General features: G+C 51.3%; 2 protein-coding genes and 1 non-coding gene across 25 annotated transcripts in view; 2 read left to right on the top strand and 1 right to left on the bottom strand.

Moving 5' to 3' along the window:
- Angptl2 (angiopoietin-like 2) overlaps positions 1-7,167 on the bottom strand; it is a 31,775-nt gene extending 24,608 nt beyond the window's left edge. Inside the window, exon 1 of one of the 2 annotated variants that reach the window (XM_006498051.1) lies at positions 6,665-7,167. The gene's annotated coding sequence lies outside the window, so the exon portion shown is untranslated. The remainder of the gene's footprint in view (positions 1-6,664) is intronic. The other variant, NM_011923.4, reaches the window with a different exon arrangement.
- The window catches only part of Ralgps1 (Ral GEF with PH domain and SH3 binding motif 1), a 238,081-nt gene that overhangs the window by 148,382 nt on the left and 62,054 nt on the right, over positions 1-27,645 (top strand). The gene's annotated exons all lie outside the window — the stretch shown is intronic.
- Positions 11,177-11,313, top strand: Gm23546. Its single transcript, XR_003954198.1, has one exon. It is a non-coding gene; the product is annotated as a small nucleolar RNA SNORA48 (small nucleolar RNA).

Raw genomic sequence — 27,645 nt, 5'->3', positions numbered from 1 at the left:
TCAGCGTATTATATCTATCTAGTTACCACAAGGTGCACTCAAGGCTAAAGGTATGTTGTGTGTATGTGGGGGGTACTGTTGAGACTGAAGACCATCACTTGTTGTTGTCATGGAACTACGAAGTAGCAGAACCAGGCAGGAGGTACACTAGAAACACCAAAGTAGGTCTGCTGTGAAAGCAGTGTGACAGGAAACTCCAAGACAAGCCTTCTGATCCTCTAGGCAGAAGGAGGCTAGGGGTGTCTTGGGGTCTGCAGAATTGGCTCTTGGGGGCTATTCTGGTCAATGCAGGTTGTATTCTTCTGGAAGAGTACACTTCTCCACCCCAGCTAGCACTGCACTGCCAGCTGCGAGCACAAACTTGAGGAGGCATCCCAGCCATGCTGGAGACCTAAAAAGTAACCTTTGCCAAGGCCACAAGGCCCATGTGCGTTTGGCTAGCCCTCCCCTCCAGCTTCTGTGCTTGAGTGAGTCTGAAGAATCAGAGCATGAATGGAGATGGCAAGTCCAAGATCAGGACACCAGAGAGCCCAGCAAAAACTTAAGCGGCGGCAAATGGTTATTACTGTAAACGCTGCAGGAAGACCCAGCATGCCTGCACAGTGGTTTCTAAGCCTGCCGCTGACCAGGATGGGGAAGGAGCCTGCTGCAGAGTAAGTGTCTAAACAGAGCCATCAGGTGGGGGATGTGGCAGCAGGAGTGTGAGCACTGGCCGTCTACTTTGTTGCACATGTGTACCCCTACACTCTGTGTTGTTGGCCTTCACATCTCTGTGCATAGATGGCTCCAGGTACTGGGTGCTCTGTGATTATTATTACTAGCACTTGGGAAACACAGTATTGATGCCTGACCTAGGATGCAGATCACACCTGAACTGAGCAGCAAGGAAAGCCCAGGCTCCAAGGTGTCAGATCGCCTGGAGTAAACATCAGAACCATATTTGATGATCAGTGCCAGCCCCATGCCCTCACTCCAAGGTCACCTCTCCACCACTATGAATAAAGACTCCTGTTTGTTTGTTTGTCTAATGGCCAGGATGCAGTTGCTTCTTACTGTTGAGCAGACTTGACTTTCAAGTCAGTACAAGGGTGAGTCTTGTTGGACGTTAGAAAGAGCTTCTTCATCCTGTGAGTGGAGCGACCCCAGAATGGGCATCGCAGACAAACGGTGGTAGACTCACCTTGGGTAGCTTGGAGAAGGAACTGTGTATCATTTGTCCTCCATGAATCACCCCAAGCCTGGAGGCCAGGGTGGGAGTAACCAGTCTCCAACTGCCACCCTTCTCAACCCAGCATCCTGTGAATCATCCCTCATGAGAGACCATGAGGGCCCCCAGGGAGCTGCAGCCAGCTCCTCCTCACTTCTCAGCTTAGCAATCGTCAGACCTTATATAAGTCCCTCTCCATGCAGCCTTCCTTCCATCACCCGCTGGCTTAGCCTTCCCCTCTACCAGTCGGGCTCCATTCTGGGGTCGGCCCTGTTGCGAGTGACTTGGGCAGAGGCACAGACCAGAGAAGCAGAGAGAGTAGGTTCACGTCCTCCAACTGTGCTTGCAGGAGTGATGGAGATGGGGTGGGGCAAGCCTGAAGTCCCAGGCTCTCGTGCACATGCCACGGGTGAGCCGTTGGCTTCCAGGGAAGGCTGACTGTGTGGAGGCGGACTGTGGTCACACCGTGAGATCATAGGGGATGTGGTTAGGCTGGGGAGCTGGGTGCCCATGCCAGGGGGATGAGGATTCTGCTGTTGCTCTTTCTTGCTGCATTATTAGGGAACCATTTTGAGATTCCCCCAAAGTCCACACACGGAACCCTCTGTGCCAGGAGTCACGGAATGCAGAGCAGAGGCAGGGAGTGTCTGGAGAAGCCATTGAGAGGCCAGCTTCTGAGTTGGCTGCTGCATTTTCTGTGGTGCCTAGTGTGCTCTGGAGCCCTGGATTGGGGGCCAGGGTGGGAGGTGTCTGAGGCTGGCTACACACCACTGCCCCAGGCAGCTTCCTGGAAAACCTGGACATTGCCCGGAGCGTCTCTCCTGAGCCCAGCTGAGTAGCTGACACAGAAGGTCGCCTCAGCCAACAGAGATGCCTCCTTCACATTCATCCCCATTTCAGAGATGAACAAATGGAGCCAAGGGATGAAGACAAGGGCCAGGACCAGGGCTGCCAGATGGTAGGGGTGGGCTTCAAGCTAGCTTTCTTACCCACACGCTCCTAAGTTTCTCCCTGCATCTGGGTGGGTGTGAGACGGAGTCTCGTGTAGTCCAAGTAGACCGGGGACTGGCCAAGGCTGGTATGCCCATGAGACTCCTGACCCTCCTGCTGAGATGTCAGGCCCTGTGTGCCAGTGCCCATTTTAGGGGGTGTTAGGCAATTAAACCCAGGTCATTTGGTGTGCTAGGCCAATACACTACGCTATAATTCACTCCATATGCACTTCCAGGACTAAATAACATTCACATGGCATTAAGTCAGCATTCTTACATGCATCTTACCTTCACATGCTTTCTGCCTGGAGAGCCCTTTCCCACAATTCTATCTGGTATGTATCTGTCTTCCTTTCTAAGGTGACCTCTTAAGGCCACCTCTCTGTGCAGAAGTCTCCTCTCTACGCCAGCTTGCAAGAACAGTTCTGTCCATCCAGCACTCAGAGCTCAGACTGTACTGGCTGGCTGCCCCAGAGTGTGCGCTTCTTAGAGTCGCCTCAGCACGCCCAGCTGCTAGTGCAGCACCTCGGCAACTAGACACCAAGGACTACGTTTGTTCTACTTATTCTCCTGGCTACTAGTAAGAGACAAAGCAGGAAAAAAGAGATGAGGGCTCTGTGCTCCAGGGGCCCTCAGCAGCAGGCATTCCTAACTCAGGTGGCAGTACTCAGGACAACTAAGGGGCCCCATGACCCAACCAGGATGGGGACTAGAAGTGATGGATCTAGGGGGAGGGGAAGTGCCTGAGGTTTGTCTCATTACTCATGGACTCATCCACCCTGCAGGTCTCCTCTGCTGTCCAGGGTGGATGCTGGAGAGTCATTCAGCAGTCCAACCTTCCACAGCAGAGACTGGAGTAGGATCCATCCCTGGAAGGCTTGGGCCTTCGGGAACCTGGGAGTCTTTGGGAGCTGAAGATAAGAGTCCCTTCTGGGCATTTCTGTGGTGGTCTCCATCTGCCTGTGTGAGAACTGAGTGACCAAGGCCAAGTCTCTAGGGCTGCTGGCCTCAAGACAGGCTGGTTTCACCAGGGAGTGGACCTGCACAATGGCTCAATTGTCAGAGGCCTGGCTCCACACCCAGCATCTCAGCATTCCTGTGATCAGAATGTGTCTCATGGCAATGTATACATGGAACCGGATGCTGTAACACCCCCACCCTCCCCCAACTCCCTGCTCCTGTTAGGAGCAGGATACAGCTTGGCCACAGAAACTTCCCCCAAATAAGGATTCTGATGTGTACTATCTACCACCGTAAACTCCAAGCTGCCCGAGCTTAAGTAACCTCTTCGGCGTTTTCTGTAAGTTTACAGGAAAGATTCACTTCTCTATCTAGTTCTTCACAGAGATTTCTACTGTATGGCTGTAGCAGACTGTGAGCTGAGCTGGAGGGGCAGCTTAAAGCTGGGGTTCCTCCTTTGTGGGCCACCGATGGAGAGGCCATGGGAGGTACTGTGTTCCGGAGCCTCAGTTTCCACTTCTGTATCAGCTCCCAGGGCCATCTCTTATGACTCGCGCCATCTGCTGGGTGTTTGTAGAATTGTTTACAGTCTGCCTATCTCATCCTAGTGCTCTTAGGTTCTGCACAGCTGTTCTATGGTGTGCACCTAAGATGAGAACCTTCCAGATAAAGTAGGCTGTGATTCAGTGAGAGGCAGAGGCTGAATATACCTGCCCTTCCCAGAGACTGGCTGTCTGCTGTGTTTGTTTCAGATGCCTGTGCTGCCTCAAGGGCTGTTAGGTGTGGCCCAGGGTAGGTGCTGAACTCCCACACAGCAGCCTCACAGGATTCCCCGGCCAGTGATGGGAATACCTGCCAGCACGCCTATCCTGTCAGGTGGATGAACCCCAGGCTCTGCCCTCCACACGCAGGGTGGGAACAGTGTGGACCGCGCAGCTCCACTCCCCACGCTGCAGATGTGGGTCCCTGCAGAGAAGGCAGCAGGGACGCCAGGGAAGCACACTGTTCTTGGAGGGATTAAGGTCAGCAAAAGCAGACTTGACAGCCAGGGAGGGCCATAGGGCGGCATCAGGACAGAGAGGTCAGGATGCCGTGTGGAGTAGTGGAGTACAATGGAAGGGGGAGTGGGCTTTGGAAACACAGTACTAGGTTCAAAGCCTATGGATCACATAGCTGTTAGCTTGGGCAAGTTAGCTTTCTTTATTCCTTCATCTGAAACAGGAACCCATTTTCTAGGGTAGGAGTAAGGATGGAGTAAGATGGAGTGCCTGCTCACCAAGCCCAGTGGGCAACTGTTGTGGGGTTCTTGCCTGTGAGCCCACAGCCATGCTGGGCATGAGTCGCTAGACTCCTACATGCCGTCCACCTATCTCTTTCCGCTGTGTTCCCCTTGCCCAGTGGTAATCTGTATGTCTTAGCCAGATTCACAGAGTTAGGCAGAACCTTTGCAGAGGCCAGAAAGCCACCAGGTTCACACTGCAGTAGGAAACCTTCAGTGTCACCCACCCCAGAAGCCTGAGTTGGAAGCATGTACTTCACAGCCACTTTCCAAATGCCACCAGGAACTCAGGAAACCTCTGTCCCTGGGCTCAGATACGCTGGTGTTGTGTGGCAGTAGTTACCACGGCCAGGCTTGCTGGAGTCTGTTCTCTGCTTGTCCCTCTGCAACAGGTGCAGCCGGTGGCCCTCTTGCGGGACCAAGGAAGCTCCATTTTCCTATCCCTGTGGCTCTGACAGGGATGCCAGTAGGCAGATCCCAAGGGTGATGCAGGATAGCATCCTGCCTGGGAGAGTGGTGTTAGAAGTTTTGGTCTAGTTGTATGTTTTCTTACAATATACTTCTAGGATGTAGAAATGCTACAGGTGGCTCAAGCCCAGTCCAAGATGCAAAGTATCTTTAATACATTTTAATACTCTTTTATTATTTTATATTTAAATATAAATATATGAATAATATATGTGATAAATAAAATATAAAATAAAGTTATTTTAATACCCTTTAATCCTCATGTTGTGGTGACTGCCCCCCCAACCATAAAGCTATTTCATTGCTACTTCTTAACTGTAATTTTGCTACTGTTATGAATTGTAATGCAAATATCTGATATGTAGGATATCTGATGTGGTTGCAACCCACAGCTTAAGAACCGCTGCTTTAGAGAATGTATCCAGGTCAGGGCAAGAGTTGGGGTACTGGTTCTTCCCTCTGGGCATGCTGATGGTTGGGCTCTAATAACTGGTAACCAGGGCTTTAGAGACTCTGAACACATCTCGTGCGCCACCCCTGGAGAGCAGTGAGTGATGTGTGACTTGAAGAAACCCTGAAGTCACATGCCAGGCTTCCTCATCTGGGAGATGGAGGTAGTTAGATGTGTGTTGTGGGGTTGCTGCAGGTGTCTGCTGGGCTGTTGCTGAGCTGGGCTCTCAGCCCTCTTTTTCACAGATCAGGAAACTGAGGTTTAGAAAAGCTGTGATCTGCCACTTAACAGAGTTCAGACAGGAGCCAGCTCATAATCGCTGCCATACTAGGCCTGTACTTGGAAGAACCCATGTGGAGAGCACTGAGCTAGCTTTGGAACTTGTGTTCTCAGTCTTCCTCAAAGGGATCTTTTTCTGAGTAACAACACTGGCCTCTGGGAACTCTCCTAATCCCACAGCAGAGGCAATAGCTGACCCGTGACACGGATGTCACAGGGAGAGGGGAGGGATCAGCAGAGAATTTCTGTTTGGAAATGTTATCTCATGCTGAAGCGCTTGCTTTCAAGGGACTGACTCTGTATGTGGCGCCTGCTGTGTCCCCTCACTAGGCTGTTCAGAAAGCAGGTCCTCCACAGTCTCTCAGCCACATCCTGCTGGCTGGAGACCTGGGATCCATCTACTGTATCCTTGGGCGCAGAGGGAAAGTCAGGGCAGCACTTTGCCCCAGTCCTACCGACAGAAACTTGTGGGTGACATGTTCTGTCCCGCACAGGACGCCTCTGCTCCTGGCACGCTGGCAGCTCGTGCTGCCTGGCCCAGGGCACTTTCTGAACTGAGGCCCCCACTGCCTCAGGTCCGCATTACATCTGCTTCTGCTGTAGCATAACTCTAGCTGGCTGGGTGTGCAGGAGTCCGGAGCTTGAACACAACTTGCCCAGTCCTACACTGCCCTGCGACTCTCAGCCTGCTGCCCTTTCAAATCCGCACCTACACACATGCACATACCCGGCTACCAGCCTGTGTCCGACAGCCAAACCGGCTCACCCCAGAGGCTCTTTGTCTGAAAGAGGTGAGTGGAGCTCACCGATGAAGTCCTCAACATCCCAGCCCAGTGTGCTTGTGCCTCTACACCACCCTGCCCAAGTATTCACAGTCCTCTGCCTGGTCAGATGCTTGATTCAGCTCTGAGCAAAAGCAAGGTTTGACCCCTGTGGGGTCCAGCTGCACACGGAAGCTGGAGGAGTCAGGGTTGCCCGTCTCAAGCCCCTCTTCCCCTGGCTGCTGCAGTTGAGAGCTGACCCCTTACCTCTTCTCTCCTGCTTGGCCCTGGAGCAGCGCTTCACATGCCTCACGGTGCCATCAGCAGCACAGCCTGGCCGTGGCCTCCAGGAGAGGTCCCGAGTCTCAGGCTGGACTGGCCGCCGAGCAGCCCTGCCTCACTGGCCTCAGCTGGCAGCAGTCTATGCTCTCTGAAGCTCCTAGGGATGAGGCTGGCTCTGGTGTCACCGGGGCTGCTCCCAACCTGCTCTCCCTCACAGTGTGGTCCGCAGCTGCCTTAGTGCATGCTTCTTGCAGGTCCTGGGTCCAACAACACCACTCAGGGCTTGGGGTCCATCCCCAGGCCGACAGCAGCAGCCTCAGTTGAACTCCCAGGTCCTTTGTGGAGCCTTTACGTGCCGCCAGAGGAAACTGTGAGCACAGCCTGACCCTGGTTGGCTGCAGGCACTTCTCTCCGCCCACCAGTGCAAGAGGATCCCCCAGGCCCCAGAAAAGCTCTGGGCCTCCCCTCAGCTCCAGACAGGGGCGGGCCGCCTGGTGATGTCACACTAGCTCCAGCCCCAGCTGGCCCAGCCCCTCCTGCCTGCTTTGGCGGCCTGGGCGGGGCCCCCTCCTTCTTTGGCACAGGAAGGCTGGCCAGCTCTGCTCCTGGCTCACCAGCCTGCTCCACTCCCTGAAGGCTGACGTTGCTGGGGTGCCCTGTGTAGGCAAAGCGCTTCCACTGGACTCGGGTAACGGACTTGAGCAGCTGCGGCTGTGCAAGCAGCTGCTTGGGAGGCCAGGGAGCCCTGCTCACTCTTTCTGTGGATTGCCTTACTAAGTGTTCAGCATCTTCTTTCCAAACCACTTCATCCCTGCAGAAGGCACTGCTAATGTGGCAGTGGGGTAGGACAGTGAAAGTACCATGACTGGGTTGGGAAACTAGAGGAAGACTGTTTGCCACTCCCTGAGCTTCCTTCTCTACAGCATAAGTGAGCCACATTCCAGCAACACTGCCAGGTTCACCAAGGTCACCTGGGAAGGTCCGGTTACAGGATCAAGGACGGTGTGCCAGGTGGGCAGGTGGGCTGGACTTAAATCCAAAGCCCCTGCTATGTGACCCTGCCAGCCTTAGTTCTCAGCTGTGACTTGGGTGAACACGTGGTAGAGTCCCTGGGAGCTGTCAGTTGTGAATGGTCAAGAGAGTGGAGTGAGCGCTAAGACTGGTGGCTCCGAGTAGAGAAGGACAGGGCCTTGGTGCCTAGGCCACATCCTTCAGATGCATCAGGTCTGTTGAGCTGGCAGTAGAAGGCCACTGGCATCCTGCAGGGGTGTAGAGAGGGGGAGACCCCAAGTCCCATGCACAGGCTCACCCACTGCTTGATATTAGTGATGTCTCTTCTTTGAAAAGTGTTAGTGGTGGTGGTAACATTTAGGTACGAACTAAGAGGAAACTTTAGTGGCCCTCTCTTACAGCAAGTCAACATGGGATATTTTCCTGATCTCTAAGGAGACAGACCCACTGTGGCTCCCTCTCCTGAGACTGCCACCTTTTATTCAGGAAACAAATTATTTTTTCTGCTTCTCCTCAGCCTACTTAGCCCCTTCCCTCTTCTGTCAATTTCTTCTGTTCCTAGAAGAAACTACAGACCTTAAGGGACACCATTAGCCAGAGAGCTGATCTGGGCTGGGCAGGAAGTCTTTTTCTACCAGGGAGTGATGAGCACCGCTCTGCTTTCTGCCTAGGACCTGGTCCGGGTCCTGTGGCTGAACACCACTTATTTGGAAGTGAGTCACCATATTCCGCAGCGTGGTCATACAGCACATTGAGAGGCTGTCCCCTTTCACTTATCTTCCTCGCATTTCTAGGATGTGTTTATGAAGATGCTACTATTAGCCAAAGCCCCCGTCCTCTGACAGCAAACAGTTGGGCTGGGAGAAAACTGCTGCGTGCTGAGGGTGAATCTTACAGGGAGATGCAGCAGCCAGGGCCAGCTGCCGGATGAAATCTCTAAGCCCAATTCCATAGGATGGCTCAGACCCACTAGGCAATCAAGTGGGGGGTGGGGGATAGTCAGGGCTAGGTGGAATAGGTGAAAGTGCTATAGTTGCTTCTTCAAAGATAGTCCCAACATGCCCCAGATTACCAGGAGATTCTGACACTCCTCCCATTGAGAGGTAGTATCCATTCTCCATCCTTACAAGTCTGTGTGTGGTACCAATTTGTACTGGTAACTCCAGTACCATGAAATGAAGGAACCTGATGTCCAAGGCCAGAGAACAGGTGGTTACTTAAAGGCCAGGTGACATCTGCTCTGTCCACTGGGACACCGCCTCATAGAGCCTTGAGCAAGCCAGAGCCTGAGAAATTGAGGGTTCGTAGCACATGGTAGATAGTACTGCCTCCACTGGCATGTATGCAACGTCGCCTCCAGATGGTTCCAGCCTCTAGCTACTGAATTACCTCACCTATACTTTACTCTCAAGCATACAGTCTCCCTGTCAGGGTCCTGGCTCTGAAGGAGAGAGAGAAACCATCCCACTGTGGCACATCTGAATTCCTGGCTCACAGCTTAATGGAATAGTTATAGACTATTTGAGTTTTGATGTCATTTGTTAGACCACAGAAGTAACTGGAGAAGACACTGGGGCAAGAACAGTTATATGGTGCTCTTGTATTTTGTTTTGTTTGAGTCTGGATACTATTACATTGGCTGGCCACAAACTCAAAATCCTCCTACCTAAGCCTCCTTAGTGGTGGAATTACAGACACACACCACCATACCCAGCCATGAGGTGTTCTTTTAGTGGAGCCGAGAGAACGTTTTGGTTGAGGAGAGATGAGGCTCTGTTAGAGAGGTGGGATTAAGTCCCAAGGATCTAGTCACAGGCTTTTAGCAGTACATGGCTGGTAGTGTCTCAGTAAAAGGCCAGTGTTGAGGAGTCTGCTGCTGGAGCCACAGGCTGGGCATCTGAAACTGGAGGCTGTGCTTGAGCCATTTGGTGAGAAAGACGGGGTAGCTCATAGGACTTACCTGATGGCAAAGGAGTCTCCAGGACTACCACGTCCTCTGGTGACCGTGTAGCTCACGCATGTGGGTTATCGTGGTACTGCTGTTTGCATAACCCAAAGCTCCAACAATGTCAAAACCACCAGAGTGGCCTTGTCCCACCCATCTGTGTACAACCCTTGCCCTTTTGATGGCTCAAGACAACCAGGTGCCCTGCAGGCAAACTCAAGCTTCAGAGTCGGTTTCTCCTTTTCCTGCTCTGAACCTCTGAACCTCGCTTTCCCTCGTCTACAAAATGGGGGTGGTATGAGGATCGGCCTCAGAGAGCTATTATGAAAATCGATAAGGGGCTGAAGAGATGGCTAAGCTGTTAGAGTGCTAGGTGCCTCTCTAGAGGGTCTGAGTGTGATTCTCAGTACACACGTGATGGCCCACAACCACCTGTAACTCTCTTCTGGTCTTCCTGGGTGCCAGGCACACAGTGGAGCACAGACACACAGAGAGGCCAAACACTCATGCACATAAAATAAAAACATTTTTAAAATATTAATTGAGCTGTAAAGCACATTAGTTTAAGACATTCTGGCTCCATACAACCTGTGAATGCTGACTGTACTACTACTAGGCAGTCAGTACCTGTGTAGACAGATGTTTCCTCATCTGCTTTTGGTTTTGATACAGGGTCTCTTGTATCCTAAAATGACTGAACTCTCCGTGTAGCCGAGGAAGACCTTGAACTTGCCATTTTCCCAACTCTACCTCCTGAGTGCTGGAATTCACAGGTGCGCATTGCTACATCCGGTTCATGTGGTGCTAGGGATGAAAGCCATTGCATTTTGCATGCTAGGCAAGTGCTCCGCCGAGCCACCCCTCCAGCCTTGTTTGTTGTTTCAGACAGGGTCTCCGTGTGTAGTCCAGGCTGGCTTGGATCCGAAGATCCCTTTGCCTCAGTTTGAGTGTTGAGCTTGCAGGCAGAGACTAGCACATTTGGCTACAGCTGGCCTTATTTCCTCCTCTGTATTTTTTTAAGTTTTTCTCTTCTTGTGGCTTCTTGGAGTTTGACTGTGATGTGATCAAAAGTGATATTCTTTGCATTGACTCCTTGTGGGGGTCACTGAGGCTCTTGGGCCAGTGACTGCTTTTCTCTCTCACACATTTAGGAGAGAGGCTTTATTTCTATTTCCTGCTCCTCTCTCAACCCCATCTGCACGCTGAGGTCCCGCGAATCTGTCTGTGTACTCCTCCTTGTGCAGTTTAGATCTTTTCTCTGGTTCCCGCTGTGCCAACCTTCCCTTTCTGTATCAGTCTATTCATTTCAAGCGAAACATTTGTTAAGTATTATACTTTTCATTTTATAATTTTCACTTGAGTTTTTTTAAAAAGGCAGATTCTGGGTGTTTAGCTCAAGCCAACTAGAAACTCTTGAGTAGCCCAGGTTGGCCTCGAACTCACAGAGCTTCTCCTACCTCTGCTTCCCCGGGAATGGTATTGAGGGTGTACACTACCACAACCAGTTAGATTTAGAACAAGCAAACAAAAGCTAGAGGATAAACCCCTGTCAGTGGGCAAAGAGACCCCTTGTTGGTGGTGTTGCTTTTATGTCAGTCAGGGGCAGAGCGAATGGCAGTTCATCCTAGCTTGATGCCTGGCTTGGTGGCCAAAGCTGCCTTATGCCTAGGATTCATAAAAATCAACTCAAATCCAGGCAGTGCAGTGAAAGAGGAGGAAGATGGACAGAGACCTGTGGACCACCATGCCACCCACAGACCTCCCCCTTAGTGCACAGCACAGGCAGGACATAGATACCCACTGTTGCCGTGCCACAAAGCACTAACAGAAGATGCCATCCAGAGGCCCACCAGCCATGTGGCCATCCTGCAACAGAAGCCACCGCAGTGTGCACGTATGTGGTGGTCAGATGGGCGAGAGAAAGAAGTGGAGCAGCTTGAGCATTATGGAGAGAGGTGGAACTGGAGACTCGAGGGTAGACAGGAGGAGCCTGCTGTGAACAACCAGCCCCGCCATCTGGGGCCATGGTGAAGCCCAGCCCAAGCTGTGTCTGAGGGCCACGTCTGAGTGCATGGCTATGCAGAGGCAGTGGTCAGTGTCGATGTGCATGGCTCACATTACCACTAGAGACCATGGGAGTGTCCCTGGTCGGGGCAGTCGGGGACCGTGTGGATGTCCAAGGGCTGTGCGTAATTGGCCTGCCCCTCACTGGATGTGGCACTGTGGAGAGCTGGCCCCATCTCTTACCTGCAGGCCATCTACCTCATCCAGGCAGCACAGTGAAGCTGGCCTTCATGGGGAGAGTGTGGGAAAGCTGGCCCCACCACTCATCTGCAGGCATGGAGCTGGTGCTCCCTTACCCCCGCCCCTCTCTGCTTCTGGCAGTTGGGAAAGCTGCCCACAGGGTCATGAGCTGGGGAGAGCTGGCCCTGTCTTTCACTAGCTGCAGCGCTTGGAAAAGTGAACCCTGCACTTTGCCTGTACCCCACAGCAGATTCTGGTTGGAGGAGGGGCCACAGATGAGCCTGCCCTAAGGCTGAAAGCATAGGAGATTTGGCCCTGCCAATCATTGGTCTGCCATGAGGTGGTATGGGGATGCTGTGCCAGTGGAGAGAGCTGGGCCCTGGGCCCTGGGTCCTGGGAGTGGAGGGCTGACTCCACCCTCTTGTTGGCTATAGTGTGGGAGAACAGGCCCTGCACCTTGATGGTGGGGCAGTGAGCTGACTGAAGCATGTGAGCAAGGCAGTGCTAGCCCTGCTGCTCAGTACTCCCCCCCCCCCCAGGTGAGGTAGCCTGAGTTGGAGGTGCAGCACTTGGGAGGGTGGACCCCACACCTTGGCTGGGCAGCACAATGGAGCAGGCTCTGGAGGCGTGGCTGTGGGTAAGTCAGCCCCAGGGGCATGAGAGCAGCGGTGCTGACCCTGCCTGATGGCAGCATTGAGTGGCTTAGCCAGAGCAGCGCTGGAGAGCTAGCCTTGGTGTCACAGATAAGGGGAGAACTGATGGGCTGACCACCTCAGCCACAACCCAGACCCACCGCAAAATCTTTATCATCTGCAAAGAGTTGGAGTGCATGAAAGGGCCAGTCCTGCGGATCCAAAGCTGCAGGATCTCTATGACACAGGGCAACACAGGATAAATAGGAGGAGTCCAGTAAGGATCCAATATTGATGGTGTCACAGATACCAGAGATCTCGAATCAGACCAATAACTCACTGCAGTCAACATTTGCAAGTGAAGATGTGTGGACAGAGGGATACACTGTGGGACACACCACAGCTTCCGTGATGAGATGTTTTCTATGCTTTAGTTGTTGTTGGTGGTGGTGGTGATGGTGGTGGTGGTGGTGGTGGTGGTGGTAGTGGTTGTGTGTGTGATTTTGTGGGAAGGATGCCAGGGTGAAGGGTGGACATGAGAGGTCGGAGAGATAAGAGGGACTGGGGTGCATTATATGAAATTCACAAAGAATCAAAAGTTAAAAAATCCTAGAGAAAACAAAAAACAGAACAGAACTAGAGATCACAGCAGCTGCTGGAAGGAGCTAGAAGAGTAAACAATGTTTTCCGAGTTAGACGTGGAGAAAGCTGAAGTCAAGCCCATCCTGAGGGTCAGAACATGAGTCAGCTGGTCTCCAGAAGAGGGCAATCCAGGTAGCCTCAGAGTCCATCAGTGCAGGATGCTCCGGCCTGTCGCACCTGTAGGGACAGCGCTGAGCTCTGTGAGAGGGGGGGCACGATGCTCCAGCCTTGCACACCCGCTTCTCCCCTTGAGGGAATGAAACCACATTTTCTCCACATCACAAAAGACCTCTAGCCTTGTCTGGACCAGGCAAGCGAAGCTTCTGTTCCTTACGTTGGAGGGCGTGGTCAGCCACCACCCCGCCCGTTTGTAAGAGGTTTTCTGCCTGGCAGTGCTAACCTTGCTAACTGTGGTATTTGTCTGAGGCGACACCACACCTGTATTCAGGAGTCCCTAGAACCGGGCAGGGACACCTGTTGCTGCAGTCTCTGTGTGATTACTAGTTCTCTTCTGAGAGTGTTTGGGTTCTGGCCTTCAGTTCCTGAAACTCTTGGATACGCTTATAATAGCTATTTTCAAGTCCAGTGTGTGGGTTTATTGACTTGGGGCAGGGCTGGGACAGGAGGGTGTCTTTTTTTTTTTTTTTTAAATAATCATGTGTCTCATTTTCCTGCTTCTTTGTGTGTCTGTAGCCGTTCACTATGAGTGGCATGTTGAAGAGACTATATCTTCTTGTGAGAATGTGTTTTGTCATAGCTGGTAGTAAGAACACCTAACTATCTTAGGGTTTATTTTGGTTTTCTCCCTAGCTCTATCTTGTGGGCTTAATGTAGGATGTCACCTTTGGGGTATCACAAAGCCTTGTTAACAAAGCAGCTTTTGGTAGGTCTTGAACTCCAAACTCCACCTTCCAACAAATTACTGAAATTTCTTTCTTCCAGCTATGATTTTAACAGATGGTCCCTAAGAGTCTCCCCACATGGGACATGTGTGATTTAGGGTAAACTGATGTTTGAAAGGGAATTTGTGCAGCAGTTTTGAGGCTTCCCTCTATGGAATGCTCTCATCTAGCACCTGTGTTGTTCCTGAGGCTTCCGACAGTTGTTTCAAGTGACTCTCCAGCACTACAGCGGTTAGGATCCTCCTGGCCCTGCAGGTGCCCATCGGAAATGCAGTCACGTGGTGCGTCTCAGTCAGGGCCTGCCTCTCTGCTCTTGGTCAGAGTAAGCTCTTGGGAGTAGCCTTCCTCACAGTACCACCTGAACATAAGAGATGGAAGCTGGGCTGGCACTTTTTAACAAAGGCTGAGCAAACCATGAAGAGCAACCTAGGAAGCAGCATTCTGGCATGGCCTCTGTTTCAGTTCCTGCCTCCAGTTCTCTGCCTTGAGTTCCTACTAGGACGTCATTTAATGATGGACTGTAATGCCGAGGTATCAGCCAGATAAACTCTTTCCTCCCCTCCTCCCCCCAAATGGAAGCTGGGCAGTCTTCTTGTGCCTCATTGGAGCATCAGGATGTGCGTTCCAGGGATGGTTCACGTGCTTGTTTTGTTATAGTTTAGACCTTGACTGCTCACCAGCTTGTGGTGCTACTGCAGCCTACAGGAGGTGCAGCCTATTGGGAGGAAGTTAGGTCATTTTTTCCATCCAAGTAAGTACTGCCCTCTTCTCTTTCTGTGTTTCCAAGCCCGTGATGTAACCAGGGCTCTTCCATGATGCTCTCCCACCATCCTGTGCAGCCTTGGCTCTGAGCAAAACAACAAGGCAGGCAACTGTGCAGTGATTCTGTGAGTTCGAGCAAACCTTTCCTTCTGATAATTTGATCGTCTCAGCTGTCATGTCATAGCAACAGTAATCTCTGAACCGGAAAGAGGGACATATATTAGGTCCATTTTACTGATAAGCAGACTGGGGCTTGGCTAAGTGGGGTCCTTGACCCTGAAGCAGTGGAGCTGAGTGAGCCTGCATGGCCTGGAGGAACACATTGGCTTGGCAACAGGTTACATTTCTTCGCCTCCAGGGCACCTTTTCTTTTTTGAGATCTTTGAAATTGGGATGCATCTCTTAGCTGAAAGTTCAACTGTTCCCTTAGCAGATCTGTTTTTGTGGGTTTTATTTGTTTTGTTGTTGTTGTTGTTTTTGTTTTCAAGATAGAGTTTCTCTGTGTAGTCCTGGCTGTCCTGGAACTCACCCTGTAGACCAGGCTGGCCTTGAACTCAGAAATCCGCCTGCCTCTGCCTCCGGAGTGCTGGGCCTAAAGATGTTTGATACCATGCCCGGCACTTACCTCTCTTTGTTTCCCCAAAGTATTTGTCTGGCTACCCTTCCTTCCTCCCCTCTCTCCTACCCCCCCCCTCCCTTCTTCCTTCCTTTCTTGTTTTCTTTTGTTCTTTCCTTCTTTTAAACCATTTGTTTCTTATAAGAGCATGACACATTTTTTTTAACACTGAAGACTTGGCAGGTGGACGAAAATGTGGCAGTTTTAGGAGCTGAGGCTTCAGTGAGATTGGGGATGGAAAGGCATTAGCCCCTCTTCTCCTGGTCAGCTGGGCTTAGGCAGGCTCAGAGGAGTGTCCAAGCTTCAGGAAGCGGGTAGAATGCTGCAGCCTCCGTCTACCCAGACCTAATAAAAGAGCTGACACAAGCCAGCTGCTCCCTCCCCTTCTGGAGGCCTGTGTCAGTCCTGTGACTTGCTGCCCTGAGTCCAACAGAGAGAGAGCTGCATATCGTCTGGCTCCAGTGAACAGTCTGAAGATGGTCCCTGGCAGAGCTTTGTCTAGTGTCACCGAGGGTATCCAGGCACCTCAGAGAACTAGGGCTCAGTGTCTGTTAAACACTGACCAGACATGTGTATCCAGCCACCAGAATGGGCTGCACACTTGGTGTGAAGCAGCTCACATGCAACCCAGTTCATCCCTGACTTCTCTATCCACTTGTCTGGGACAGTCAAAGCATCGCCCAGATATCAAGCAGTTTGTTACTTAGTCAACACATGCTGATGGCGAGTCATCTGTGTGCCAGAGGTTGGTGACGAGGCAGTTTGCCGAGACTCTCTATTGACTGGCTTTCATTTGATCTCAGGACAGTATTGTTTAGGAATGCTTACCTCTGGAATCCAGCCTCTGTCCTTGTGTGAGCCTCTGCCATTCTCTACAGGGAAACTGAGGTCCAGTGGAAGAAAAGGCTCTTAGAGTTTTCTTTCCTCACAATCACAATCTCACAGAAAACTTCCAAATCTGATTAAAGTCATCCCCATTCTACATAAACTTGAAAACAATATAGTCATTTCTGGAGCCTGGTCTGGAACAGGCAGGAGCTCCAGGGGACAGTGTGGTGGGTGGGGTGGGGGAGCCACTACAACCCTCCTACTGGGACTGCTAAAGTCCTTGTTAATGGAGAACAGTCAGCTCCTACTAACCTTGCTAACCTTCCTGGGACGTCAGAGGCAGACAGGCAGACAAACGAGGGTTTCGAGGGTTTCTCGAAAAAGCCCGAGAATGTAGGCTTCCATGGAGTGAGAGTGGTCACACGGTGGCCAGGGCTGCACATGAGTGATTGTCACAGGGCCTGCACTGAAGCTTCTAAATTATCTGCTTTTGCCAAAGACGCCTTGGCTCCTGGGCCCCAAGGAGCAAGCTGTTGTGGATAATTAACCAATTGGATAGAAGATGACAAGGTTGTCTCTTTAAACGTCTAGTATTTCACAGTTCCCATCCCTTCTTGTAGGCTTTCTGCACAGAGCCACGAGCACACACAGGTGCGCGTGCTTGCTGGCCAGCCCTACTGATCTAATGGTGACTCAGTCATGTTTAGCATACTGGCGGCAGTGTGACTCTCTTCGGGGAGGCCGCTGCTTCCAGGAGCCCCATAAACCCAGGCAGCTGTGTTTATTGTTGCTATGCTTACTCTCCCTAGCTAACAATGTCTTCTCTTCCCAGCCCCCCAGCCAGCTTCTCATTTGCTGCTTCTTCCCAGCAGAGGTACCAGCCACCTGGTTGTGCTTTCCCTAAGTGGCACTAGCTAAGTCCGGAGAGCTGTCCTGTGGGAGGTCCTGGGAGCTCCGGAATACGGCATCCAGAGCATCTCTGTTCTTCTGTAAAGGCTGCATTCTGTGTCATGCTCATGTGGGCCTGGCCTGCCTGCTGGGAGGCCTTCCACGTGGATGTGTTCACTGCATCCAGAGAATGGGCTCTTTCAGGGAAGGGTTTCCCATTGTACCTGCTGAGGTGGCTTAGCTCAGTGAGGTTTGGGAGGTGAAATCATACAGACAGTAGTGACCAAGCCAGAGTTTAGATCTGCACCCTCGAGAGCCAAAGTCCATATTCTGGAAGATGTTTCCATCAAGGTAATGTGGGGCAACTCAAAGCTGCTCCTGACTCCCTGGTTTATCTTTCTGTAGAATAGCCGTTTGTTTTTATTGTTTCTGTCCTGTGAGACAGGGCCCTGTGTAGCTCAGGTTGCTTTGGAACTTGCTGTGTGACCCTGGTTGGTCTACAATTTATGCTTTCTGCTTCAGCCTTCTGAGTGCTGGGATTATAGGAGTGTGCCACCATACCCAAGTAGAAGAATACTGTTAATGCCCAGAGTTCATGCCAAGGTTGAGATGTGTGGCTGACACACACAGTGGCTCGACTGGTGTTAGGACCCTTTGTGCTTAGGACTTTAGTGAGCTTAAGATTAGTGTTCCTCAAATAGTTCAGACTTCACTGAGAGCCGTGAGCACACAGTTTGATGGGCCTACTCTAGACGCTATGACTCAGTAGATCTGGGATGTGACCCAAAATTCACACTTAGTTCCAGCAAACTCATAGGAGCACCCATGAGCTAGGGCTGGCCAGGCAGTGCCCTGGCCGTGCTGCTGAAGGTTGTTTCCTGTGCACAGAGACAAACAGGAAGGGTGCAGCGTGGTCTCTCCCAGTGGTTCCTAGGAGCTGGTCTCAGGCTTTCCCTCTTCTCAGGCCATTGACTCTGAGCTGAGGAAACCCAGCATGTAAGACACAGGGTGATATCTGGCCTAAACCAAGATTCATGTGACTGAATTTGTCATTTGTTCCTGATTTCCTGGTACATACTAGGAAAGAAAAGGACCTGGAAAAAATGACTGTGCACAGGAACCACTTTTGCCAGTTAATCAAAGAATACCTTCTAAAGCAGGGGTGGAGCGTTGGCTGTGGCAGTCGGCATGAGTACTTCCTTTCCTAGCACCTGCCCTGGGAAGGTGAGGTGGGCCACCTAGTTACCTCTTTAAGGGCCCAGTGTCCAGCCCAGAGCATAACATACACTGATGGGCAAAGAAATAAGGGGTCTGGTGGCACAGTATTGGGCACTAGAGTCATAGGGAGCCAGGTTTGAACGCTGGGCCTATCTTGCCAACTGAATGGCCCAGAGCAGGTAGCTTAGTGCATGAGTCTCCATTTTGTCTTTCTAAATCGGGGTGGACATGGCACCTGTGTTGCGCAGGGCTGGTGTGTGAGCGATGTGACAGAAGATGGATGGGTAGCTAAAGTGTCTGTGATGTTGGTTTTCCCTTTGTTATCCTCGTAGTCGTATTGCCCTGCTGGCAGACTAGTGTGCTGTAGAGAGTGTAACTTCTTGAACCCACACTCTGCCATTGACAAGCTGCCCACCTTCCTTCCTGTCACCTCTTCATCTTTCTATGTCCTTTGTAAAGCAGGGTGAGGGGTACCCACTTACAAAGTGTCTGGCCATTGGGGACTCGTGCCTGCCAGATGATTCACTGTGGCTGGGCTTCAGTGACATTGACTCTGTCCCCTCCATAGATCTACAGAGAAGGCAGGAAGGAGCCCGTGGAGACAGCTGCAGGGCTCTAGTAAGAGGGCAGAAAAGGACCCAGTGCACCCCAGGAAAACCTCCTCTCTCTCTGTCTTACCCTCAGCCCCATCACTGCAGAGAAAGGAGCAGTGTGGCTGGGTGTGGCCCTGGGGACAACAATCCCCAGACTGTGGTGCCTCCCTCCACAAAGCTCTGGCAAGAGCAGGGAGTCCGCACACTCACAGGAGCACAGATGCCCGCTGAGGCAGCGGTGCTCCTGCAGGTGTTGCCCCTGCTTTGTTACCTGCCAGGCTGGAAGTATTCCCAGCATGATAGCCATTTAGGGGCAGCTCCACAGCACCCTTCCCTTTCTCCTCTCCCGAGCTACCTGCTCTGACGCAGATTTCAGACAAGATTCCAACACCTTGAAATCCCCCCCTTTGAGACCCTCCCCACCCCCTTTTATTATAGAACCCAGGCCGTCCCTCGTTTCTATGTGTGCAGAAGCCTTTGGTAAACAGAATGTTTGGCTGTGACTTGCTGGTAGGGGTGAATCCCCACTGACTCCCAGAGGCTCCAGCCTATTTTGGGACTCATTTCTCTCTGGCTGAGGTCTGCGGTCAGAGCACTCAGCCATCCCCACCACCCCCACACTCCAGCACCCACTACAGGCTTTAAGGACCGACAAAGCTGGTTTCAGGTTCCTCTCGTAGCTGACTGTTGGCCCAGCCAGGCCTCCTTGCCTCCACCCTACCACGCCCATGTCTTAGGCTAGGATCCACTTAGTGCTCTTGTCCTGTGCCCTGCGAGTCCTGTGATTCAGCACACACAGAGTTCACTCTGACAGAAAGCATTCACACTGCCATGTGGCTCATTTAATTCTGCCAGGCGTCTGAAGCACCAGTTTCCTGCTAGCGGGTTGCCCCTCGGGAATGGTGGCTGCACCCCACCCCCACCTCCATACATGGGGGGGTCTCTCCCTTTTTTTTTTTTTTTTTTTTTAATGTTCAGGCTCTCTTTTGGTTGCTGGACTACATGCAACTTGTGTTCAGAACACCTCACTAATAATAAGTATGAGCTAAATGTAATCCTGGAATTAAGAATATTTGTTCAGCGGAGTGTGGCGTGCATGCTGATGTATGAGTGGGAACAGCCCGGAGGACACTGGGCCGCAGGGGTTTGGACCCTCATCCTTCCTAAGACTCTCCTTGTTCTCTGTTCACGGCTCCAGTAAAACCTGGCAGATGCAAGCCGAGGAAGGAGGAGTTTATTTTGACTCACAGTTTGAGAGATTTGATGGCTATTCTTGATTGTCAACCTGATTGTGGCTTGAAACATGGAATTAGCTAAAATCCAAAAGTGGGAAGCACACCTGTGAGGGATTTTTGCTTAATTTGAAGTAAGAAGATCTACTTGTATTCTGGACAGGAAGACATGCCTTTAATCTGGGTGTTTTGAGCTGGGTAAAGATACAGCTGTAATCTGTGCCACCCTCTCTGCTAGAACCCTGCACACAAGGCTGTGGAAGCAGGAAGCTTTTGCTCTCTGCCTGCTTGCCTTCACCTTGTGAGCAAGTCCATCCCTCCACTGGCAAAGAGCCTACTTCTTCTGGACTTCAGTGCAACTGAAGACTAACGGAGATGGGGCAGTGTATACTGAGACAGCCAGTAAGCGCCGCCCTCTATGGCGTCTGCATCAGCCCCTGCCTCCTACATCAGTTATTGCCCTGTTTGAGTTCCTGACTTTTTTGACGATGAACATCGATCTGGAAGCATAAGCCAAATAAATCCTCTCCTCCCCAAGTTGCTTTGGCCATGGTGTTTGATTGTAGTAGACACGGGAGCTAAGACGGCACCTCAAGGCAGGAGGGCATGTGGTAGTCAGACTGTTAGGTGACTGGTCACATTGTATCCCAGTCAGGAGGCAGATAGGTGGACTCTGGTGCTCGGCTCTTCCTGCTTGTCTCCTTTCTACTGAGACAGGGACAGCAGCCAGTGTTGTGATGCCATTCACAGTCACCATGATCTTCCCTCCTCAGTCTCCTCTGTGGAAACTACCTCAGACGCTCCAAGAGCTGCGACTCCTAGATTCCATTCCAGTCAAGTTGACAATTAGGGTGAACCTTTCCTCAGCTCCAGGGCTGCCTGTGAATTACAGTAACAGCCGTGTGAAGTTGATGGAAGGGGAGCTCTGTTCCTTCTGGTATGAGCGTGCTGATTCTCATCCCCACTGTATAGAAAAGAGCCTAGGTCGGAAGTTGCTGGCCTCATAGGCATCTGGCTCCCAGAACTGACTTGGGTCCTCATTGCTTTATCCATATAATACCCCTCCCTCTGCAAACCTGTGCTGCTTGTGGTTTTGTTTTGTTTTGTTTTTTAAAGTCTGTGTTAATGAAGAAGCTAACCAGAGCTTCTAAACAGCTGAGACTATACAATGTTTGTCACAACAAAGCCATAGTATTATGTCCTGCATAGATCCCAGCTGACCATGACTTACTGTGGCTCAGTTTTAAGTCCATCAAAAGCTTGAAGCCTCTGGTCACATGGCATCCATACTCATGAAGCCAAGGACTGTGGCTGCATGCGCAGTTCACTCTCTCCTTTATATACCCCGGATCCTAGCTAGAGAAGTGCCACCCACAGTAGGGGAGTCTTCTTAGCTCATTTACTGTAACCAACACCCCCCCCCCCCAACATGCCCAGAGTCCTGTCTTCCAGGGGGGGGTCTAGATTCTGTCAAGGTGACTCTTATGATGGACCATCACAGAGAGCTTCCGGGGAGCAGGGTGTAGTGTGTCCATGTCCTTTCTCCAGTCCTCCCTCCTGGTGGGAAGGAAGAAGAGGCAGGCAGCTGGCCCGCAGGTCTCACGGAGCGTAAACTGTTCTGTTTCTGCTGCAGAGGCTTTGGAAGCCTGTAGGACAGTGGACTTGGGTCGCTGAGAAGAGGTGGGGTCCATTCTCACTATCTAATTCTCTGTGGTCTTGCCAGGAGACCAAGATCCACCCCAGAAGTTACTGTAGCTCTCTGTATGAGAGAGCACAGAGACTGGCAGAGGGGCAGGAGCTGCGGGAGCCCACCCCAGTCCAGAGAAGGAATTGGAACCTACACCATGAGTGGAAAGGCAAGGAAAGTGGGCTAGCCTTTGGTGATGGAGGAGCCAGGACAAACTCCAACACAGCCTTAGGAGACTGGATCACTGCCTGTGTGGATCCCTGATGGCGCGGAGCCCCTGCAGCAAGAGCGGCAAGCCAAAAACCAGGGCAGGAGGCTTGGTGAATTCAGGACAGAAGCTGTTTTTTCCTCAGGTCCTCCTGAATCCCCGCCCCCCTGGTTCCTAGGCTATAAATAGATGGCAGGTGGGGGGAGGGGACAGAAGGCGAAGGTCGATGAACTTTGGGTTGAATTTGGGTCAAGTTTTCAAATAAACAGGGTCAAGCCTTACATTTTGAAGTTTTGCCATGAAACTCTTAACAGTACCAGAAAGTGACTGCAAAGTTACAGAATGCAGCCTACATTTCATTTAGGGACCTGCCGCCCAGAGCTGAGGAGAGGGGACTGACTGACCGCACAGCACAGCTGAGGAGCGTGCATGGAGAGAACCAGTTACGTCCTGTCTGTACTCCAGTGGGTACAAACTGAACTTGTGATGGCCTTGATCATTCTCTCTGACTCCCAGGCTGGGAGTACCTGGTCTGGCTTCCTGAACGTCTCACAGCTGTCAAGGAACCCTCTGCCACCTAGGCAACAACAGAGAACTCCTACCCAACAGCAACACCCAAATGAACTAGAGCGCCCCCACCCCCAGCCCGCCTTGCCAGCGGGGAGGCCCTGAACAGCACAGATGACTTGGTGTAGGAAGGATGGCAGTGTGGAGACCCTGGCTGGAAGCCTGAGTGGGCAGTGCTCGGCTCACCCTCCTCCTGGCCCGCTGCTGGGGCCCTTCTCAGACTTCTCCCTTCACTGTTTCTGGCTCACTGCAAGTGTTACGGTAGGAAGTGCTCCAGGCCTCCCAGCCTCACTGCCTGCTTATGGAGTAGTGAGGAGATAGTAACAGGAGATAGGAAGGCGATCATCAGATGCTAGCAGAGCACGAGTGAGGGGAATGCAGAACTTGCCTGGTCCCCAAGAGACATCCTATGAGTGAGCGCTCCCCTTTACCATCTCCTGATTGAAATCACACTGTATCCAGGTAAGGGACCTGTCACACCCTTCCCTGCTCCTGGCAGACAAGGTCCATCACGGACTGTTGGTTCCTGTGTTCTTACACCATGCTCTGTCCTCTGGTCCTCTCCTTGGGAGAAGACATGGTGACTTTTGAAGTAGAAACCAGTAGACTCCAGAGTTGAGAACAACCTCGGTAGTTGACTATGGGAATAAATGGTCAGAGTCTGTGTGTCACCCAGGCTGGTCCTGAGTTCCTAGGCTGTAGCACTTCAGCTTCCTGTGTTCTGGGATGGAGGTACAAGCTCTTATGTTGCTAGAACATTTTTACTTCAGTCTTAGGATGTGTATGAATTTTTGTCTACCCTGTAACTAACAGTAGTTGATTTAAACAGAAAGCCTAAACCTGTGTAGCTTTGTGAGATCGTGGCCTGTTTAGGTTACCCCGGGGATGAATGTTTTCTTATTCACTACTGACTCTAGAAGGGCACCTGATCCACCTGACCCAGTCACCACACAAATGGTGGCACTAGAGTCAGTCACACACCATATCTCCCCAAACCCATGGTCCACTAGAGTCAGCACTCCATCCCCTGTACACTCTGGTGCTGCAGCCAGGCCAGTGGTATCCTGAAGCCAAGGGAGAGAGGATGCCTGGCCTTCATTATAGAGCTCTGAGGACATAACATTACAGATGCCGTTTGTATGGCCTTGGTGACATGGAATGTGTGTGAATGAGAAAGAAGCCAGTCCTGTGAAAGACAGCAGTGTGGAGCATGCATCCAGCCACCCACCAGCTTTCATGTTGCTCAGCACCAGAGCTGTCAGGCTCCTGATTTTTGTGGTGCTGTTTCTGGGCTTGTGGGTTACCCAGGGTTAAGACAGACCCTTTCTCTCTAGCTGGCAGCTTCCAGACGATGTCCATCAGTTGCAACCACAAGGATTCTATCCTGTGTGTCTTCTGTCATTGCAGAAACATTTCCTGAGACCTTTTAATGAACTCTGCCTGGGCTGGGTGCTGAGGAGATACTGTGATCAGGGGAGGGCTGGACTCTGTTGTGCTTGATGCCCAGTTAGGGCAGGTGTCGAATAAGCAGTGGGAGAGGTAAAGGGATTGAATAGATATGACCTTCAGTCCCTCATCTCTGCCATGCTCAGGCCGTTGACCTTAAGCAAGTTGTTTCATTTCTGGACCCCAGATATTTTCACGAATAGGGGCCTCCTAAAGGAATCATGGGCTCGCACATGGCCCCCAGAGATCAATAGGCACTAGTGCATTAAGAATAGATTGCTTGCAGGGCAGTGGTGGCACACACCTTTAATCCCAGCACTTGGGAGCCAGAGGCAGGTGGATTTCTGAGTTCGAGGTCAGCCTGGTCTACAGAGTGAGTTCCAGGACAGCCAGGGCTACACAGAGAAACCCTGTCTCGAAAAAACAAACAAACAAACAAACAAACAAACAAACAAAAACAAAGAACAAATTTCTTAGGCTAGAGAGATGGCTCAGCGATTAAGACTGACTGCTCTTCCAAAGGTCCTGAGTTCAAATCCTAGCAACCACATGGTGGCTCACAACCATCTGTACAGCTACAGTGTACTCATATACATAAAAAAATAAATAAATAAATAAATAATTAAATCTTTAAAAAAAAAACAGATTTCTTAATCACACAGTGGTTGAATATCACAAAGGAGAGGAAAGATGCCAGGAGCTTCCAATGGTCATACTAACTCAGTGTCAGGGTAGGAGAGTTCTGCAGGGATGCTTAGGGCCTTGACCTCAAGAGTGAGGAGGCCTGGTCCAGGCAGAGGGACCACTGACATGGTGAGTGTGCTTCTTTCGTGAATAGAAACTCTCTGTGGTGTAACATACTAGTCTCTAGAACGTTCTTGAATGTTAGACCAAGTAGAAAGTGTCCTAACCAACGAGCAAGCCCAGCTGTCTTAGTTAGGGTTTTACTGCAGTGAACAGATATCATGACCAAGGCAACTCTTATAAGGACAGCATTTAATTGGGGCTGGCTTACAGGTTCAGAGATTCAGTCTGTTATCATGGAAACATGGTAGCAGCCAGGCAGGCATGGTACAGGAGGAGCTGAGCGTTCTACATCTTCATCTGAAGGCTGCTGCAGAATATTGGCTTCCAGGCAGCTAGGATGAGGTTCTTAAAGCCCATACCCACCAGTGACACATGTACTCCAACAGGGCCACACCTTCTAATAGTGCTACTCCCTGGGTCAAGAGTATAAAAACTATCACACCAGCCATGAATCAAAGTAGGGATATGAGCCGGGCATGGTGGCACACGCCTTTAATCCCAGCACTCGTGAGGCAGAGGCAGGCGGATTTCTGAGTTCGAGGCCAGCCTGGTCTACAAAGTGAGTTCCAGGACAGCCAAGGCTATACAGAGAAACCCTGTCTCGAAAAAAAAACCAAAAACAAAGTAGGGATATGTACCTGGTTGCATTGTCTGTGGGGTCAGAGTTGAAGCAAGAAACTAGAACCAAATCCTGTACAGCTCTATATATGATTAAGTATGCCATCAGCGTGGCCTGGAAAGATGGCTCAGTGGTTAAGAACACTGATTGCTCTTCCAGAGGTCCTGAGTTTGATTCCCAGCAAGCACATGTTGGCTCACAAACATCAGAAATGGGATCTGATGCCCTCTTCTGGTGTGTCTAAAGATATATAAAATAAATAAATATATCTAAAACAAAATGTCATCAAGCCACCACTACTAACCACAGTGCTAGTGCAAAAGACATAGATCACCCCAGGGAATGGTCCTCTGATGGTAGATGCACCTGGAAAGAAAGCCCTTTGTACCAGCTCTTATAACTATAATGCCCCATAGTGGTTAGCCATCCATAACAGACTCTGGGTCTGCATCTCCACACCTTCTTCCTGTGTGACCTGGAATATACCAGCAAGTCAGAGTCCATATGTGTGACTCACTTTTCTCAGAGGGCCACATGAGCACTTCACTCACGGATGCAGGATGCGCCCAGTATAGACCCTAGCAGCATCTCAGCCACTGCCCCTCCCCTCAGGAGCCCTCAGTGAGCATTGCTGGGAAGCCTTTACAGTGACTGCAAACTTTGATGCGATCTCAATTCAGTTTTTTTTATCCTTTGCTTGGTCCTGGGCTGATTTGAGATCCCCCAGTTGTGCATTTGTAGGCTCCCAGGTCCCTCTGTCCCTCCTATAATTTCCTGCTAGAGCTCTTGCCCTGCATCTCAGCACTGTGTTCACAGAAAGATGGGAGAAGATCCTTCCCTGAGGGCTAAGGACAGCCCTTAGGGCTAGCAGTATGTTGTCTGGGCTTGCCCTAACACTCAGGAAAGTTTGGCCGGAGGTGGGTCACACTGTGCCCTGGTGACATGAGCCAGACTGGGCAAGCAAGAATTAACAAGTCACTCCTTGTTCCTGTGCCTAGGCAGCTGCTGACATAGCCTACGGCCATAAGAAGTGGCCAAGCTGCCATTCCTCGGTTGTTGTTTCCAGGGCCAAGGCCTACTCCCCTGGTGAAATGTTACCCAGGACCCTTCTTAGTCAAGAGCCCTACCAGCAATTGCACAGACAATTGCCCTGAGCCCAACCTCTCCACAAGCAGCTGTGCTGCACTGCCTGCAGGTGCCGAGAGCACCAGGCCAGCGGGCAAGCCAGGGAAGGTGTAATGGTTAGTGGCCTAGCCCAGTGTCAGGGCATCTTTCCTGGACTTGTGTCTGGTAGATGGGCTAAGAGATGTGTGGATTAGCAGAGCACAGGCAAAGAAGGAAAGAAGGCCCTGCCTCCACAGGGACCCGGGCAGTGGAGACTCAAACACTGGCACCATACAGGCCCTCCTCACCACTTCCATTTTCAGACCTGGCACCAGGCTTGCAGCGCTAAGCCTGACCTCTGTCTGTCCTCCTCATAGGCAGAGCACCTTGCGAGTTGGGTCAGTAAGAGCACAGTGCATTCAAGACCATCAACATTCGTAGCCATCCTCGTGATTTCTGGTAACCTCCTGGAGTCTGTGTTATTGATACCTGTTCAAGGAACTGATGAACTATTGGGTTTTTAAGTACATAGTAAAATAGACAGGAGTCCACATTTCCCTTCCTCCTGCCTGGGATGCACCCACACATTGAAGGCCTGACCCCTTGCTGGCATAGCAACTCCATACACCGGTCACCACCGTTATTACTACTGTCATCACTCATGGCACAGAGTCCACAGGAGCAGAGGAAGGCTTTCTCCAGCTCTTCCCCTTCCTTCTCATGGAGGCCAGCCCTGTTCTTCCTGCTTCGAGAGTTGGCTTTGGAGCATCTGGAAGGCAGGGAGGTAGGTCAGTCCATGATGGACGGGCGGAGTCAGATGCTCAGCAGTGATTGTCTGTTACCAGGTTCTGAACCCGTGGCACATTTGTGTGAAGTGACAGCTCTGGTCCTGTCCAGGCCCATAGTCCATGCCCACTTCCTGGGCCTTCCCTGGGCTGCTGTGCCCACCCTGCCTGGGACCCTCTCACTTCCCCAGAGACCACAAAGAGCATTTCTGTAGATGTGTATGGGACTG

Source organism: Mus musculus, chromosome 2 (assembly GCF_000001635.26).
Source record: "Mus musculus strain C57BL/6J chromosome 2, GRCm38.p6 C57BL/6J".
NCBI lineage: Eukaryota > Metazoa > Chordata > Mammalia > Rodentia > Muridae > Mus > Mus musculus.
This window is presented reverse-complemented; position numbering and strand designations above follow the sequence as displayed.